At 39.8% G+C, this 16,640-nt stretch overlaps 1 protein-coding gene across 2 annotated transcripts in view; it reads right to left on the bottom strand.

The window, feature by feature from the left end:
* zbtb16a (zinc finger and BTB domain containing 16a) overlaps positions 1–16,640 on the bottom strand; it is a 144,576-nt gene that overhangs the window by 23,190 nt on the left and 104,746 nt on the right. The gene's annotated exons all lie outside the window — the stretch shown is intronic.

Below are 16,640 nucleotides of genomic sequence, written 5' to 3'. Positions count from 1 at the left end.
GTATACATATAATATATATATCTATTAGAAAGTAAGAAAAGTATAAACTTATTTGAAAAAAATATAATAATAATAATATATTATATATAAATAAAATAATAATATACAGAAATATAAATATTTAAATAGATTTGTCAACTAAAATGAACTTTTGCAGACAAATAAACTATATTTATACACACACACACACACACACACACACAAACATGCATAAATAACATACAACAATACATAAATATACATAAAAATGTTAAAATTTTCTACAACAAAAATTCGAGTCAGATGCATCAAAAAATAAAAACCTTTGCTGGCTGTCTGAACAAAGCGTTTGGCTTGGGGGCTCTTACATTTATTTGCTAAATGCTTCACCAAATGATTTTGCCTCTGACACAAGTGTTTCCCTTACACATGCATTCATTAAACACAGCTGCTCATTTTAAATATAACAATCGATATGTAACAGTCACCACATCAATGTGTAAGCAAAGCGACTGTCGTACGCAGCTTTAGTAATGCATGTAATTTACTCATTGCAGGCTACATCTGACAATAATTTTTACTGACATGAGCATCGGCGGCAATTTCTATTGTATGTGTGTATATGAGCTAGTCTCTACATCTGTGGTTTTGTATGAAGGACGGCCGCGGCTATGCCGTGTGCATGTGTGAGTTATTTTGAATGAATAAAAGGGGGAGAGAGATGCCATTTACTTTCCACAGTTGATTGGGCACAATGGAGATGAGGTTACCAGTGGGAGCTTCTGTGTGTGTGTGTGTGTGTGTGTGTGTGTTGGCGAGGCTTGCGGAGATGGGAGATAAATGAACTGCAAATGAGAAGGAACAGCTCCTGCAGTACAGCTGGCTTCCGAATTGCTTGCTTGGCCGTGGCAACCGGGCGAACGGTTGCCAAGGGTGTCAGTTCAGTGTCCCTCATACGCCACATGTGAGCGCCGCACAGGATTGCGATATTGCGCTATGGCCAGTAGGGGTCACTCTGTGCTACTAACCCATCAGGGTTGCCTTCACGCAAAACTGTGCGCTCATATGACTACATTTAAATAATCTTACACATACACAAATTCATCTAACGCATAAGATGCAGGATAAATATATCTAGCACAAAACTATTGAATTTTAATGACACTCTCAGTGCCTGGCAACTAATTTGTACTCGGGATATTAGATGCATGCAAATTATGAATGCACTGAACAAGGCTTGATGTTTACATGTTCCACATTTGAAAATCAGGCTGTGTGGTGTTATTCAGTGTGAGTGAGTGAAGAACAGTAAGAGAGAGAGAGTTTGTATGTGCATGCATGTGTGTGAGCTTTTCCCCTCTGGGCGTATGTAGAAACAGTCTCTATGCAAAGCCATTACTGGGAAACACATCGGGAGGATGAAAATAAATTATACTGTTCCACCAAATGACAAACTGCCACTATAAAGGAGATCTGCAGTGGGAAGGTAATTCGAGGGTCCTGTTTGCTCCCCCTTTCTCAAAATGGTAAAATGTTTGTTTACTGTTGTCGATTCCCTTTGATGCCTATCTATTTTTGCTCATAATGGAATGCCTGCTAATCTTTTAAGAAGGTTTAACACGATTTATTTAATCAATGTCAATGCTAAGACGAATTACTAATCTGTTCAACATATCAGATACACAAGCTTATTTCAATCTGCATGTATGAATAGAATACAGAATATTCAGTAATTGCTAAAAGTAGCTTTGGGTGATCGATAAAAGTGGTCTATCAAATGTGATATAGCTCTGTAATGCTTCATAACTGCTGGTTTTTGCACAGCCTCAAACCTGACTGGTTTTGAAATAGCCCAGGTTTTCAGTGACACGTGTTGACCGTGGTCCAGTGCAGTGGCTGCAGTAAGCCACAGGTGATGGATTTACAGCAAGCAGCGGTCATCTGCCGGGTGTCTGACTGCGAGCGTGACGATAAACGGACTCCAACGCTATTTCTACCAGGGTGCCGTACTGTCCTGCAGCTCAGCAGTACCAGCCCCTGTCATCCTGTCTGCAAATCTTCCTGCCTCCTGACATCTCACACCCTTCAGTGATCAAAGAGATGACAACAATAAAGAGCGGTTTGACACTTTCTGCGCACCTTTCGGTGTTCACGTGTTAAGTTTATCGTACAAAAGGCAAATGTCTGGACTCGCTTGACTGAAATTGTCTCTCATGATCTTAAAAACCTTTTCATCTAAAGTCTTATGCGTAAATGCTTGAAGTTAGTTTTGCAGACAAAAATAAATTGTATATACACGACACTGTTCAAAAGGTTGGGGTCAGTAAGATTTTTTTTTTCAGAAATGTATTATTACATATGCTTAATATTTTTATGGAAACTGTAATATACTACAATTGAGAGGTTTGGGGTAAGTAAGATTTAAATAATAATAATAATAGTTTTATTCAACAAGGGCATATTAAATTGATATTAAAAAGTCACTGTAAAGAGGTTAATAATATTACAAAGGATTTCTATTTCAAACAAATTCTCTCTACAAACGTTCTATTCATCAAATAATCATGAACATGTGTGTCATGGTAAATTATTAAGCAGCACAATAAGAAATATAATAATAAGAAAACAAAAAAATTTCTGAGCATCAAATCAGCATATTAGAATGATTTCTGAAGGATCATGTGACACTGAAGACTGGGGTCATGGCTACTGAAAATTTAGCTTTGCCATCAGAGAAATAAATTATATTTTAAAAATATATTAAAACTGAAAACAGATATTTTAAATTGTAATAATATTTTGCAATATTACTGTTTTTACTGTATTTTTGATCAAATAAATGCAACCTTGGTGAGCCTGAGACTTCTTTCAAAAGCTTACTGATCCCTATACACACACACACACGTAAATACACACACACGTAAAGGCATCCAAACTTTTGCCTAGTAGCATATGAGAATACATAAAATGGTCTACCGTAGCAACCGTTTCAGTGGATGAGACAAAAAAATGAGGCCTTGATGAAGTAAATTTTTTTTCTGAAATGCCGATCTAAAAATCAGAAAGTGGGGAAAATAAAAGGCAAGTGACTTTCTTCACTACACGATAATCTGACTGGAAGTCAAGCCTAGCAATCCACTGAGCTCCCTCTCTCGCTGTGATTTATTCCCAGTGACCATCTGGACAGTGGACAAACAATGTGGCAAGAGCTGTGAATGACCAGCCACATTAGTCATAGGCTTTTACCTCGACCCCTTACGTCCCTAATCTTTACACTTTTTTTCTTTTACTGTGGTCAAATGACTGGAGCCCCTTTTCTCACTGGCTGCTGACATGGTCTTTCCCACTGGACAAAAGGCTTTGAGCTGTTGCACCCCCACCACCCTTCACTGTTACCACCCCACCGCTGCCCCTATATCTGACCCAACTGACAGGAACAGGAGTTTGTTTTGTTTTCTGAGACGTCAGGAATGAGAATGGAACTCTAAAGCCGCGCGGCTACAAAAACATTACGAGAGGGCCAGTGGGCCATGATCCACTTGTGAATAAAAAGAAGAGGGGAAAAAAAATGAAGAAGTGCCAGTGTTAAACAACATATTTAAATGCTTTTGAAGAAGCATGGCCAAATAACATATATAGATAAAGGTATTAAGAATAATAGGACTGGCATGCCTCTTTCCAGCTTAATGTAGGCTTTTGTGTAGCTCTTAGAGGAAATGAGGGCAGATGAACAAGCCTGTTGCCCGGCAAAATCACCTTCCTGATGATGTGCATAAGTTTGCTTTGTTGGGCTCCTTTACGGGATTGCATGCTTTAAATTCAGCATTAAGAATGAACGCTCAGCCGACCGACCGTGAAGGCTCTCTCTGTCATAGGGAGACTCAAATGAGAAAATGGAAGGCAATCAACATGCTCCATAAATTGGAGGCCAGTGGCGTTATAGTGCAACAGTGTCTTCTCCAACTCTCGGCACCGTAAACAAAACAACACAATGAAATGTAAAATGATGTTGTGACTAAACGTCTCAAGATTGCTGGGGAAAACAAGTGTATCAAGGTCACGTGGTGCTCGCTGAGAGCGTAAGCATTTCAGTTATTGGAGGAACTTGACAACTGTACCATAGTTTTTATCTGTTCACAAAAATATGTACGGACAGTTTAAAAGAAACAGGTGCTAAAGCCTTTATTCTCAACATAGATTTGTTGTTCTTTTATTAAGTCAGTGCAAATGAGAATAAGGAAGAAGAAGAAAAAAAAAAGAGACAGCAAGGCAAAAGTGCAGGAAAAAGAGAAATTCAGAGTTGCTTTCCTCAAACAGCTGACAGAAGCTGCCCATCTTAATTAGGACCAGGTTATTTTCCTAATGATCACTGGAACATGTCTTTTCAGAACAGCCTGACCCTGACCTTGAGGACAAACGGTAAACCGCATAGTCTTTGTGAAGAAAGAAAAGAGTTTGTTTATAGATCAGCGGAGTGTCGATCAAGCGGCATCAGTGCTTGGGGACGAAAGAAAAAAAAAGAGGGGCCTCGGGGAAACGCATTTGAAGCAACTAATATAGAGGTCTGCCTCGATCACTTCAACCCCCTTTTTAATTCCATTAGAAAGCCAATTGATTTGGCGTTGCAGCCGCAGAGTGTGGCAGGCGTGCGCTATACACTCCCAGGTAAAAATCCTTGGTGAAAACGGAGGGTTTAAAAAAACAGCAATAAACTAAAAGATGTTTTCATTGTGAGAGCGCATTAGAGGATGCATTAGATGCTTAAAGGGTCCATGGGAAAAGAATCAGGGGCTTAGTGTGCTTCAAACGGCAAAAAAATAAATAAAAAAAACACGGAAGGAAAGGAAACATTATCAGTTCGTAAAGCTCAAGCCTACCAAATGTTCAAAAAGGCCCCGTCGCCCCATGATGATTTTGTGGCGTGTTTAATTTAGATAGAATCTAATTAATTTACATTTGATACTGGAGGAGATGCTTTCATCAGCCTGTCATTTATCCTGCGTGTTAACACCTGTTAATTCACCATCTCCCCAGTAATGAGCTTTTAAAAAGGAAAGAAGGCTCTGCATGCCCAAACACATTCGCAAAACACACAAACAACATCTTTCACAGATGTGAGGAACTATTCTGACAGATAGATTCACCAAGCACGGGTCACTCCCAATGAGATCCTGGCTGACCTCCAGTCCTGCCGCCTGATTATCATCAAAGCATTTGTCATGGGACAGAAGTGCAGAGAGCAGTCAAATAAGATCTTAAGGTGATATCTTATTATTCCAACCGCATACAAGCAAACCAGCATCCCTCCGATGCAGCAAAAAACCAAGCTTCCCGGCATTTCACTTGCTTCTAAACAAGAAAACGGTTATATACAGTCTCTCCTTTTCAATCATAGAGAAGTCTAGCTTTATATTTTTCTTTTACATTCGACATCCTATATGTGAAGGGTATGCTTTGGAACCATATTAACGGGCCGTCAGGTGCTAGAACAGCGGTATTTTCAAAGAGCCTGTAGTCACAAATGTCATTCTGTGAATTCACAATGTGCTGCATCCATGTGCCGCCGCCGACCTGAGAATGAATCAGCGAACGAGGAGAGAGAGAGAGAGATATAGAGAAACACAGCGAGAGTGACAAAATCAAATCAAATCAATGGCGCCGCACAACACATCTAGTGCACACCTTTATCTGTCATATTTCAAGTTGGTGACTTGGTTTCAATTATGTTTGCTTTGTTTGGAGCCATGTGGGAAAAATATCAACGGATATGTTTCATAACCAACAGACGGAACGTAGGATTGGCATGGTGGCATAAAGTATCTGAAAGACTTTTCTATGTAGCTGAAGTGCACTTATACTGACATGCTGTATTGAAATAAAGTAACTTTTTGCTGGTCTTCATATATTAAAGACAGATTTTCAAATGCACAAACATGTGAAAGTCTGTGGATGAGATCTGAGAAGAAAAATGAGCATATGATGATGAAGAAAGTAAGAACAGGTTAAGAGAGGTTTGAGTATGCTGTCAAGTGCAATACCTGTGAGAAGTCCAGCAGGGGGAGCTCTACCAGCCCTCATAGGCAGTGGCCACACAAGCTTTCAGTTAAGATGCAGACAGACCTCAAATGACCTCTGAGTGTATGGATAACATAGGAGCGCTGTGTTATTCTACACATGAAAACCGCTCGTTAAATGGCGAGTTTCTCACTCGTTTCACATTAATTTACCCTTTACATTCAACCAGATGCTGGAACATAGCTTCCCTTCTAAAAAAAAATGAAGGAAACAGAGTATAATAATAAGCCAATATTGGTTTAATAAGAGCAGAGCATCCTTTATATAAACCAAAACCACAGAGTAGATTAAATAAATACACATCAGCTAGACAATTTGTTTTTTTCCACTCTCAATGTTTGTAGCCTAGTGCCTTCCCTCCGCCTGCCACACATCAGACACGCGCTTTGGGAGTCTCTGGCCTCTCTCAGGACCGTATATCTCATAGACCTTGAGCCCTGCAAATTACAGCAAACACAGGATAAGACCCTTGTTTCTAAAACCAGACTGGCCTGTATGCCACACATTCTTCTGAAGGGTTAGTCCCTGGTGCTCTCAGACATAATGGCATATTCACATCACAGACACACACACACCTAAACATCTCAGAAGGAACGCCACCTCCTGCGAGAGAAGCTAGAAACGGCATCTGTATGAGGAATGCACGCCACAATCACGTTTTGTTACGACAGAGAGACATTGCAAACAAGACCTTGCACCTAGGGTGCGACTCTTGAGGGTCTCAGGTGAATGTTTATCAGCAGTGAAATCCCTAACTGAGCTTATTGGGTGAGAAGACACTGCATTCCTGAGGAGAGAGAGTGAGCAGACTTTCTTTTTTTCCCCTTCAAACGAGGGCACTGGCCTTTCACCTCGCCTAGAGACCCTCCCTGAGGTTAAAGTGTAATCCAGGGCGTATGACCACAAAGACCTGAGCCTAAAGGCCAAGGATTGGCACATTTTCTGAATTACATTTTCTGAATGTTCTCTTGAGCAATGACTGACCACATATCTAACGGCAGGGTGTCCAACGGCAGCTTTCTCACCGTATTTTTCATTTAAAGTTTTATAGTTGGGTGTAAAGCAAACTAGATTTGTGATGCTAGAGATTGATTGCAAAAATTGAATAAAAGGTCTCCTTAAACCATGTTAAATCTGACGCTGATGAGGAATTAAACAAGATCAAAATACATAAAAAAATTTAGATTGCACAGTTAGATCATTTACATATTAGAGCATAATTTCTAATCTAGCTTCCTGTTGCAGCCAGCTCTGTGAATCTAAGCACACTTATCTGAAGGTATCTATTAAAATGCTTTTAAAGGCACTACTTCTTCAATCCAAACTTTCTTCAATTTTCTGTCAAAGTGATTTAAAGGAAACTGCCGTGTGAATTTTCGGACTGAGTCCTTTAAAGAAAGCCATATGGGGAAAGAAACAGGGCAAAAGAAGAGAGTTGTTTAATTGACATTCCCCTCCCCCATTTTCCCAGGGTAAAGAAGGGAGAAAAAGGTTTTGTGTGTCTCACTGTACAAAAGGAAGCAGATTTGCAGAAGAGATGACCCTGTGACCCCTGGAGCCGTTGAGAGGTTCTCAATGGCATAAACCCCACATAATCAATCACATTCTGGGGCTGTGGTCAGCACCGGGCCGCACAGGCAGCCCTCTGAGCCGGACTGTAAACAGACACCCACTCCTACAGGGTGATGGGGGGATGAAAGACCCTAACGACATTCCTTTATTCTTCTCTTTGTATGTGTGTGTGTGTGTGTAAAAAGCCCAAGTAAACAGAGACATCCAAACACCTTATTATATCAGCAGGACACCATCATTCTTCTATCATTCTTCCACCCGCAGATGTGAATAAAGGAAAAATCCATTCATTTTCTAAACAAACGCACCAAACTGAGATGCTCAAGGCTGCATCTGAACCCGATGCTGCTCTGGGTCCCGTGTCTTAAGAACAGGAGGAAAGATTAACTCGGAACGCCGCACACCCAACCTTTATGACTGAGCAATCAATGGTTGAGTATTTTCAGTGATATCTTATCTAGCCCAGCATTTCATTTCTTCTGCTTTATGTGACTTGTGAGCGAGTGACCAGGTGTCATCTATCAAAACAATCCTAGTCTCTGGAAACCTGCTATTAACTGATAAGGGCAAGCCTCAATGGCGTAATGGTTCCCCACCTGAGCTCACAACTCAACTCTGTTTGGGAACAGGCAGTAGTCAGGAGACCGGGCACAGGAGAACAACAGAAATTGAAGGTGAAGAGCTTACATATAATTAGTGCTAAGACAAGCAACACTATTACTACTGCTCATACTTGGGTTAAGGATTTCAACAAACTCCTAAACCTCTATTAAACCTAGGTGCATAGGTGCTTGATCATGTATGCAATTATTTTATAAGCAATCGTACTAATGATTTTCACCTGGTGGTCAATTTAACATGCAAATAAATAAATAGGTACATAAAGTTGTTTAGATAGAAAATACTTTTAAAGACGACAAAAAAAAAGACATATCTGGGAACCAGAATATCATGGTCTTGAGCCTCTTCTGACCTAGCAAACATCCAGAATACCCTAGCAACCACCTAGCCTCATTGCAGTGGCTTGTGCATTAACAAACACAATTAATAATAAAGGTATTTCTGACTAACATGGATGAAAACTAAAAATCAATGGGAAAAAATGCATCATATATATTACAATTTAAAAAAAAAATAAAAAGTATGTTTATCAATTATATTATAGCTGAAAGCAATGAGATATAGGGAAACAGCGAGTGATAGATTAAATATAGATGTAAATTACATTATAAATCTGCTTGTCTTTTCGTAAAGAAAATTGTAAAGAAAAAAAATGCAAAGAAAATCATTTAATGAATTTAAAATATGAAAAATATTTAGTATTGTATAATACATAAAATAAAATACGTAAAAATACATTGCTAAAAATAAAAAACTGGGGTGGAGTCAGTGAAAATGTTTAGAGGGTTAAAAAAAACTACTGGCAGCAGAAAAAAAACCTTACTGTTGAGCATTAGCATATCACTGTTATGTGAATGTTTATATGCCATTCAAAATCTAAAATAAAATAAATACCATACAGGAATTGAGCTTTGAACCTATAGAAAACTCACATAAAAATGTGAATATTCACCTTTTATAACTGCAGAGATATGAAGGTCTTTACTCTAGCCAGGTATATGATGGCATTCATATCTGGCTCAGAAATGAAGACGAAGAGAAAAAGCTGTTATGGAATCATTCACTCGCTGCTCCATCAATTGCACAGGCACAGGTAGTGAGAACCAGCTCTCTGGTTAAATTGGCCAGTGTGAAGACTGTGTCACTAGGCAACAAGACCTGATCGCTCCTTTGTTTGGGGTGAAAGGTTGGAAGTGTTCACACTAATCTCAGAGTTCACAATTAAGTAACAGAAGAGTGTCTTCCACCTCCCTTCACTCCCCCTTCTCCTCTTAGGGGAACAAACACCACCAAATCCCCCATCGCTAATGGAAAAGTATTTGCACTGTAAATTAAAGGGTACACTTTTTTATGCTTTGTACAGATCACTTTTGGGATGTCTGCAAACAGCTCAAATCTAATTACAGGGTTTGGGGGGCTGGATTTACTTGAAAAGCTGAAGGAACAAAAGAAGACTGGCCCATTGTGGAGAGTAGCTCTGTTGCATCTCCAGTGAATCCTTGTCTATTCAGGCCACTCGTGGGACGGGGGTTAATCCATTACAGGGATACTTCAAGGTGGGAAACTCAATCACAAATGGTCTGTGTGTGTACGTTTTCTTTTAGTTTTATCATAGCAGCAGATTTTCCTGTACTTCAGTTTTTTTCCACCTCCTTTTCATATCTTACCTCCCCCTCAGCATTTAATTACCTATGGTTATTAGCACTGAGAATCGACACATCACATTCAGAACCGAAGCGGATAATGCTTGTTCAACACAGGATGAGTCTTATTGTAGTGGGCAGGGGCGTACCATCTCGGGCGAGTTTGGCGAACAAGATCGTGAGATTCCTGCTGGCTTCTTTACAGCTTGTGAATTGCCGGGCCTACAGGAGTCTGTAATCTCCCCACAAAACTTTTATTTTTTTTTGGACATGTGCTGCTGTCTCTCCTCACAATGCGCATCAAAGCATCTCTCTAGTCGAGATTCTTCCCTAATGCCGTGCCAGAAGGATTTAGACATCACTATTTGCTGTCAAATCTCCGCTGAAAAACAATGCACGCTGCGGCCATCACGCAGAGATGCTACAAAACCCTGTTTCCCCCCACTGTACCTACTAAGCTGGGACGGTGACCCTCAGTGCAGCCCGTCGACTGTGGTGGGTCTTCGTCAAAGTTTCCAAGCGGACCACTTACATCGACTCCGCACCGAGTCAGTTGATAAAAGTGGAGCTCATTGTGGGAATTTATACTTCGCCTAATGGCTAAACATTCTTGCCAACAGATGATTACTTTTGGGTGTTGGCCGCACGTCTGCACATGGTATCTATCAGCCAACTGAGCATCTCACCCACTGGAAAACTCATTTAGATCCTATCTAGGGAAAAAATTAGTTGTGAAAAAGAAGAGAGAGGCCAGGCCGTTCTGCGCTTGATTTAATTTGGTCACTGATACAGAGTCCAAGCACTTGTGCCCTCTGTATTTGGGGAAAGGAGAGGGAAAAAAATTAAATAAAATAAAAAGCTTGTGTTCAATAGACCTGGCGTAAGGACACACACGCGCGCACCACTTCAAAGGATTTAAGCGTCAAACAGGGTCTAAGCCGCTGCTTCTGCTGGACCGGCAAAATCCCACATAACATTCAGATAATCATTTTCAGTCTTTTCGTTTAAATCTTACAGCCCTCTGAATAGAGCTTGAAAAACTAAATTGACATGTGGGTCAACTGATTTTGGGTTTAAAGTCTGCTCCGCGTCACCTGTTATTCACCCTGCAAGCTCAAAACAGAATGGGCAGAGCTGCATGTGGAACAACAGTTTTTATGACACAGGAAAGGGAAAACAGTTACGAGGATATCATATGCTCATGGGAAGTTGCTCCTCGTAATTATGTTGTGATTTAAGTTACAAATTAGTGCATTTTTTTTGTTCTTATGGAAAACTTTTTTTTTAATAAAAAATGTGCTTTATGTATCTTACCACTCTTGTGTTGTCACTAAAAATAGTGGGAAATCAAGTTAGTTTGTACATCATTCAGACATGTCTCAAATGCAGCAATAATAGCAAGTGTCCGGCCAACCTGCAATGAGGATAATGAAGGCCTACAGTAACCAAGCTGGGTGCAGGCGGTCAGTGGGGCTCGGACAGATGGGTCCTCCGCTTGAGAGTGGGACAGCTTGCTCAGTAATGGATGTAGAATGAGATATGGGGATAGAGTCTGGCACAGCTAATAGTCATTTAATCAGCTGCAGCTGACCGGCACATGGACACCATTTCTGATGCCATGCTGTCTCAGAGCGATCCAACCCCATCAGCCTTTACCTACAAACACTGCCACAATACAGGCTAAGAGCTCATTGTCCTGTAAAAAAAAATAGCACTGAAAAACAAATTTCTGCCCCTGAGAGCATTTCTTGTAAGCGTCCTGTCCTGAAGGTGACTTTCAGGGACATCACGCAATTATGGTGGGACCATATTTATGTGTCTTTAAAAAAAAATCTATATACACTGGCAGTCAAAAGTAAAAAAAAAAAAAGAAAATATATGTAATATATTAAATTTCAAAATATAATTCAAATAGAAAACAGTTATTTTAAATAGTAATAATACTTTACAATTCTAACTGTATTTTTGTTCAAATTCTTTATTTCTTCTTTTTTTATTATTTAAGAAAAGAGCAACATTGACTTGATGATAATAGTTTCGGTCACACTTTGTTTTAAGGTCCAATTCTCGCTATTAACAAACCATTAACTATGACGTTTGTCTCAAACTCCTAATTTGCTGCTTATTAATAGTAAGGTAGTTGTTAAGTTTAGGTATCGGGTATGATTAGGGATGTAGAATATGGTCATGCAGAATATGTGTTTTATAAGTAATAAACAGCCAATATGTTAATAATAGGGATGCTAATAAGCAACTAGTTAATAATGAGAATTGGTCCCTATACTAAAGTGTTACCATAGATTCTTTTGTGTTCCACAGGGGGGAAAAAATCATAGTTTGTGAAATTCTCAAAGGCATGTGTTCCCTCATGGGCATAATGCTTCTGGTCACCTCTGACACACTATAGTAAACAAAATTTTTTTTTTTAAATTTGTGTAAATTGAACAGGACGCCCAAACTAGCTCACATTCATATGAATTGGCTTGTGCAACTTTAATGCACACTGACAGGTTAATTACGTCACAATTAACTAAATGCCTAACAGCCGTTCTACTAGTAGCAGTGTGATTGAGTTAATAGTGGGGTATGACATGACCTGTGTTTACTGATGGCACCAACCCCATTTGCGAGAGTGACAAGAAGAGTGGAAGCCTTAGGGCACATTATTCTGAGATATTTTCAGATGTGGGAGAGAAAATGATGAGGGGGTGAGGGAACCCAAAAAAAGCGCTCTTTTCTCTTTCTCGCTGTGCCAAAACAAAGCCGTGTTGCTCTATTCCTTTCTCTCGCTCTGTCAAAACTATTTCTGGCTTCAGAGAAGAAAGTGTTTACTCTGTGGCCTGGTTCACTGGAGTCACGCCGTGTTCCCACCGAGCAAATCTGCTGTTCTCTCTCCAAAATGGTTTGCATATTTTCCCTGTAACACAAGACTTAAAAAGGACCAGAGGAAATCAAGAAGGAAGGGGGAGCTGCTGCTATTATATTTGGATTTACATGCAGTCAGCTGCTCGGCCGGTTTAAAGAAGGCTGTGTGACAACTATGCCACCGATCTAGTCTATAACAGTATCTGTGAATGGTAAACCAATAATAGCTGTGATGTTTTGAGGCTGATCGCTGAGCGGGAGAGTCCTGGAAGTCTAACTGATTCATCGATAGAGATCTGATTGAGGAGACCCAGGAGCTTCATGGTCAGTTTCCTCATAATAGTTTTGTCAAAAGACAATTTTGAGTTACGTAGCTTCTGTAGAAACACTGGAACTTTCCCCCCTCGTCTCAAATCTTCCATTCAGTCCGTCACAGCAAATAAAGCACCGCTGTGGTAAAGCATATCTCTCGGCTCGACATCATATCAAGTGCTTCAGATTGAAATGAGACATGCCGTTTCACACTCTGTAAAAGTCAATACCCCCTATTTAAAATGCACAAAAACACACAAAGGCCCCTTCAGCAGGATTCATGAGTGAATTTTTCATTGCAGTCCCTTGAGATAAGTGATCGTGAAGCTGAAGTCTCTTCAAATTGGGCTGCCCTTTAAAGTAGGTCAGAACTGAGACTCCAGTAGCACTGGGGCTGTGCGTCAATAACAGCACATGATGTTGTTTTTCTCTCAGAGTCCTGGCACCAAACACGACAGACCATTTCAGCGCCTTAACCAAACTCTCCAACTGTCTAAAAACCCCTGACGTCACAGGCAGCAAACACCTCGCCAAAGGAATGCTATCAACACAGATCAGAGTCATTTGAAGAGCCACACTGTAAAGTTCAGGTATATTACAAGCTATTTTGATACTTCCAGATAACCCAAATGCTATCTTATCTGTTCTTTGCCGCACAGAGGACTATTAAATGCTAAATAAATAGAACATGTAAATGGGTGAAACGAACCTGATTTATCAGTCTGAAATTCTACAGGCTGTACACAAGGGCCCCTTATTCTTCCAGTCAACATATCACAGCAGCTGATTTCTCTGACATCAACAGAAATGAGACGAGCCTACAAAGGGACCCATTGAAGTAGCGGTGCTAGTCTGGAATGAGGCAGGAATCGTGCCGACCATCTAAAACTCAAAGTTAACAAAAGGTCTTTTAACTAGAATTTTTATTAGATTTTAGATACTTTAGTACTTAAACACTTGTATCTACAGACACACACATACATTGAAAAGTCTCTTATGCTCACCAAGGCTGCATTTATTTGATCAAAAATACAGCAAAAAAGAAATACTGTAAAATATTATTACAATAAATAACTGTTTAAAATGGACATTTTCTATAATAAAAAGTAATTTATTCTTGTGATGGCAATGCTGAATTTGAAACATTTCTTATTGATGTTGAAATACATGTTTTTTTTAAAGTTCAAAACAAGAGCATTTATTTAAAATAGAAATCTTTTATAACATTATGAAATGTTTTTACTGTCACGTTTGATGCAAATAAAAGTTGCTGAATAAAAGCAATAATTTCTTAAATTATATACATACATACATATATATATATATATACATATATATATATATATAGTACACTAACACACATACTACTCATACTGTGTGCGAAGCGTCTCTGCTGCTTTAGAGAGAAGCAGAAAATAATCTGACAATGACACTGTATGCAGGTGGGGAAAAAAACCCTGTTTTTCTCTTTAATAGAGAAAATTAAACAAATTAAATATCCTATCAGTTAGGACTCATTCCATCATGCCTAATTTTGTTTTGTTATTGCCGTGTTATTCAATCATTGCGGCATCTGATTTTCCATGAATGGCTTTTGTTTCGTCATTCATGCATGCAGGTCGACTTCATCGGCAGTCCTCCTGATAGCATTACAGGAAATGACCGCTGCTCCCTGCACTTCAGCCTTTTGCCAGTCGAGCTGCCAACTTGAAAAATTAGACCTGGATGTTTACAACGACAAGAAAACTTTGTCCATCGTAAACACCACCACCATGCCAACAGTCGTTAACTATTTATAAAGAGGGTGCAACTGCGAGTTACACATCCACTAAGGCTGGTGTGGGGGCAGAGATGTGGTTTTTGGCCTGTTAAGTAACAGTGTTAGCATAACGTAAGCATGAGCGGACGGCAGAGCGAAATCAGACTTGGCTTTGAATTGAGGTTTTGGACGCAGGGTTTGTCACTCTGATCTGACTAACAGTGGGAGATAACAAGATGAAATGTAAACATTTCCTGTTGTGGCCTTTACACCATTCTCTAAGAATGATTCAAAAACCACCCCTCGGTGCGTAGCAAAATGTGGATGTCTGCCTGTCATGGCTAGTGTTCAGGAAAAAAAATCCTGAAGCCGCAGACATAAAACCCCCCAATAACCCACTTCAAGTCTATTAAAGACAGTAACTAGTAATATACAATGTATTACATTTTGGAAGTAACTTGCCCAACACTGGTTATAGCACATTTAAAATATAAGCCTGGTAAGCCACAGGGGAGGCTGGCCTCACTGCTGTTCAGGTCCCTGGCAGGAAGACAAGTTTCACTGGCCATTTTTTTTACTCCAGACTCCAAATCTATATTTAGCCAGGCTTTTCCACTGGTATGCCTTTCTCTGATCGTTAGCCCTGTTTAACCCCTATTTACAATGGGCCCCATACCTGGTCAAGGATCTCGGGAGGCCTGGTCAGTGAGGGCACGGCAAGCCTTTTACGCATGTCTGTCAAATAACACAAAGTGCACCCAACCAGCTCTGAGACTGGGACAGAGCTGGGCTGGATATATGAAATATTCATAATATATTCACAATGAATTGGCAAATCGTGAATATCAATAATTTCAATGTGTATTCATTTGCCAATTAAATTTCCTAAAGACTTAAGTCTCGCAATTACAAGATCAATAAGACATGTTTTAATAGCAATTCTTCAGTAGCCAAAAGCTAGTCTGGATTAATCTTGTCAATGAAATTACTAATGAAAATGGTCAATAAAGGATGTTTTTATTTAGTCAACAATAAAGATGAAGAAAAATGTGCACCGACAATCAAGATTTCGATTGAAACATACTTTTGATAAAAATGTTGAAGGAAAAAAAATCAATATCAATCATTCAAAATATTGATTTAATATAAAGGATTAAAAAATGACACCAGATATATTTTAGGCAAGTTTTATTCTTTTCCATGAATTAGTTCAAAACACCGATTTAATGATTCATATATAGCTCATTGTGGGACTGGCTCGTAGTGGCTGAAATTCTGCACCAAGGCTGAATTTCGGGAAAGAGACTTCAGATACAGTACTAGGGACCACTTAGGCCTATATAAAAGCATCCAAAAAGCAGCATGTCATGGGACCTTTAAGGATGTCAATCTCGAGTACCTAGTTCCTGAAGGTGGTTCAAGGCTACATGGGTGGTGATGAATCTTTTCAGCAAAACAAAATGGGAACATGATCACAAATGTAACACAAACGGTGCTTTCTATACCCGAAGTGATCTAAGCGAGCCAGACGCGTTTGTGCTAGAACATTCTCCCAAGGGCAGATAGCGAGGGCTGTCTGGAAAGTGAGGAGTCATAGCATGGCAGTGTACTGAGGGCCACATGCATCAGCACAGCTCTTGTGTCCAGCAACCCAGCAGAGGTCATCATATAAGGGTCAAGTGCACGAGCGCATATCCCACTCGGGTTGCCACCAAGTACGTAAGCAGAGGCGGAAACTGGAGAGGTCTTCCTTCCATGCCCCAACATTGTTTTGAGGGCACCTAGTAAACAAACAGACCCAACCAAGCCTGACC

Source organism: Sinocyclocheilus rhinocerous, unplaced genomic scaffold (genome assembly GCF_001515625.1).
Source record: "Sinocyclocheilus rhinocerous isolate Xijiao unplaced genomic scaffold, SAMN03320098_v1.1 scaffold753, whole genome shotgun sequence".
Taxonomy (NCBI): domain Eukaryota; kingdom Metazoa; phylum Chordata; class Actinopteri; order Cypriniformes; family Cyprinidae; genus Sinocyclocheilus; species Sinocyclocheilus rhinocerous.
Note: the sequence above shows the minus strand (reverse complement) of the source record. Positions and strands in the feature narration are given on the sequence as shown.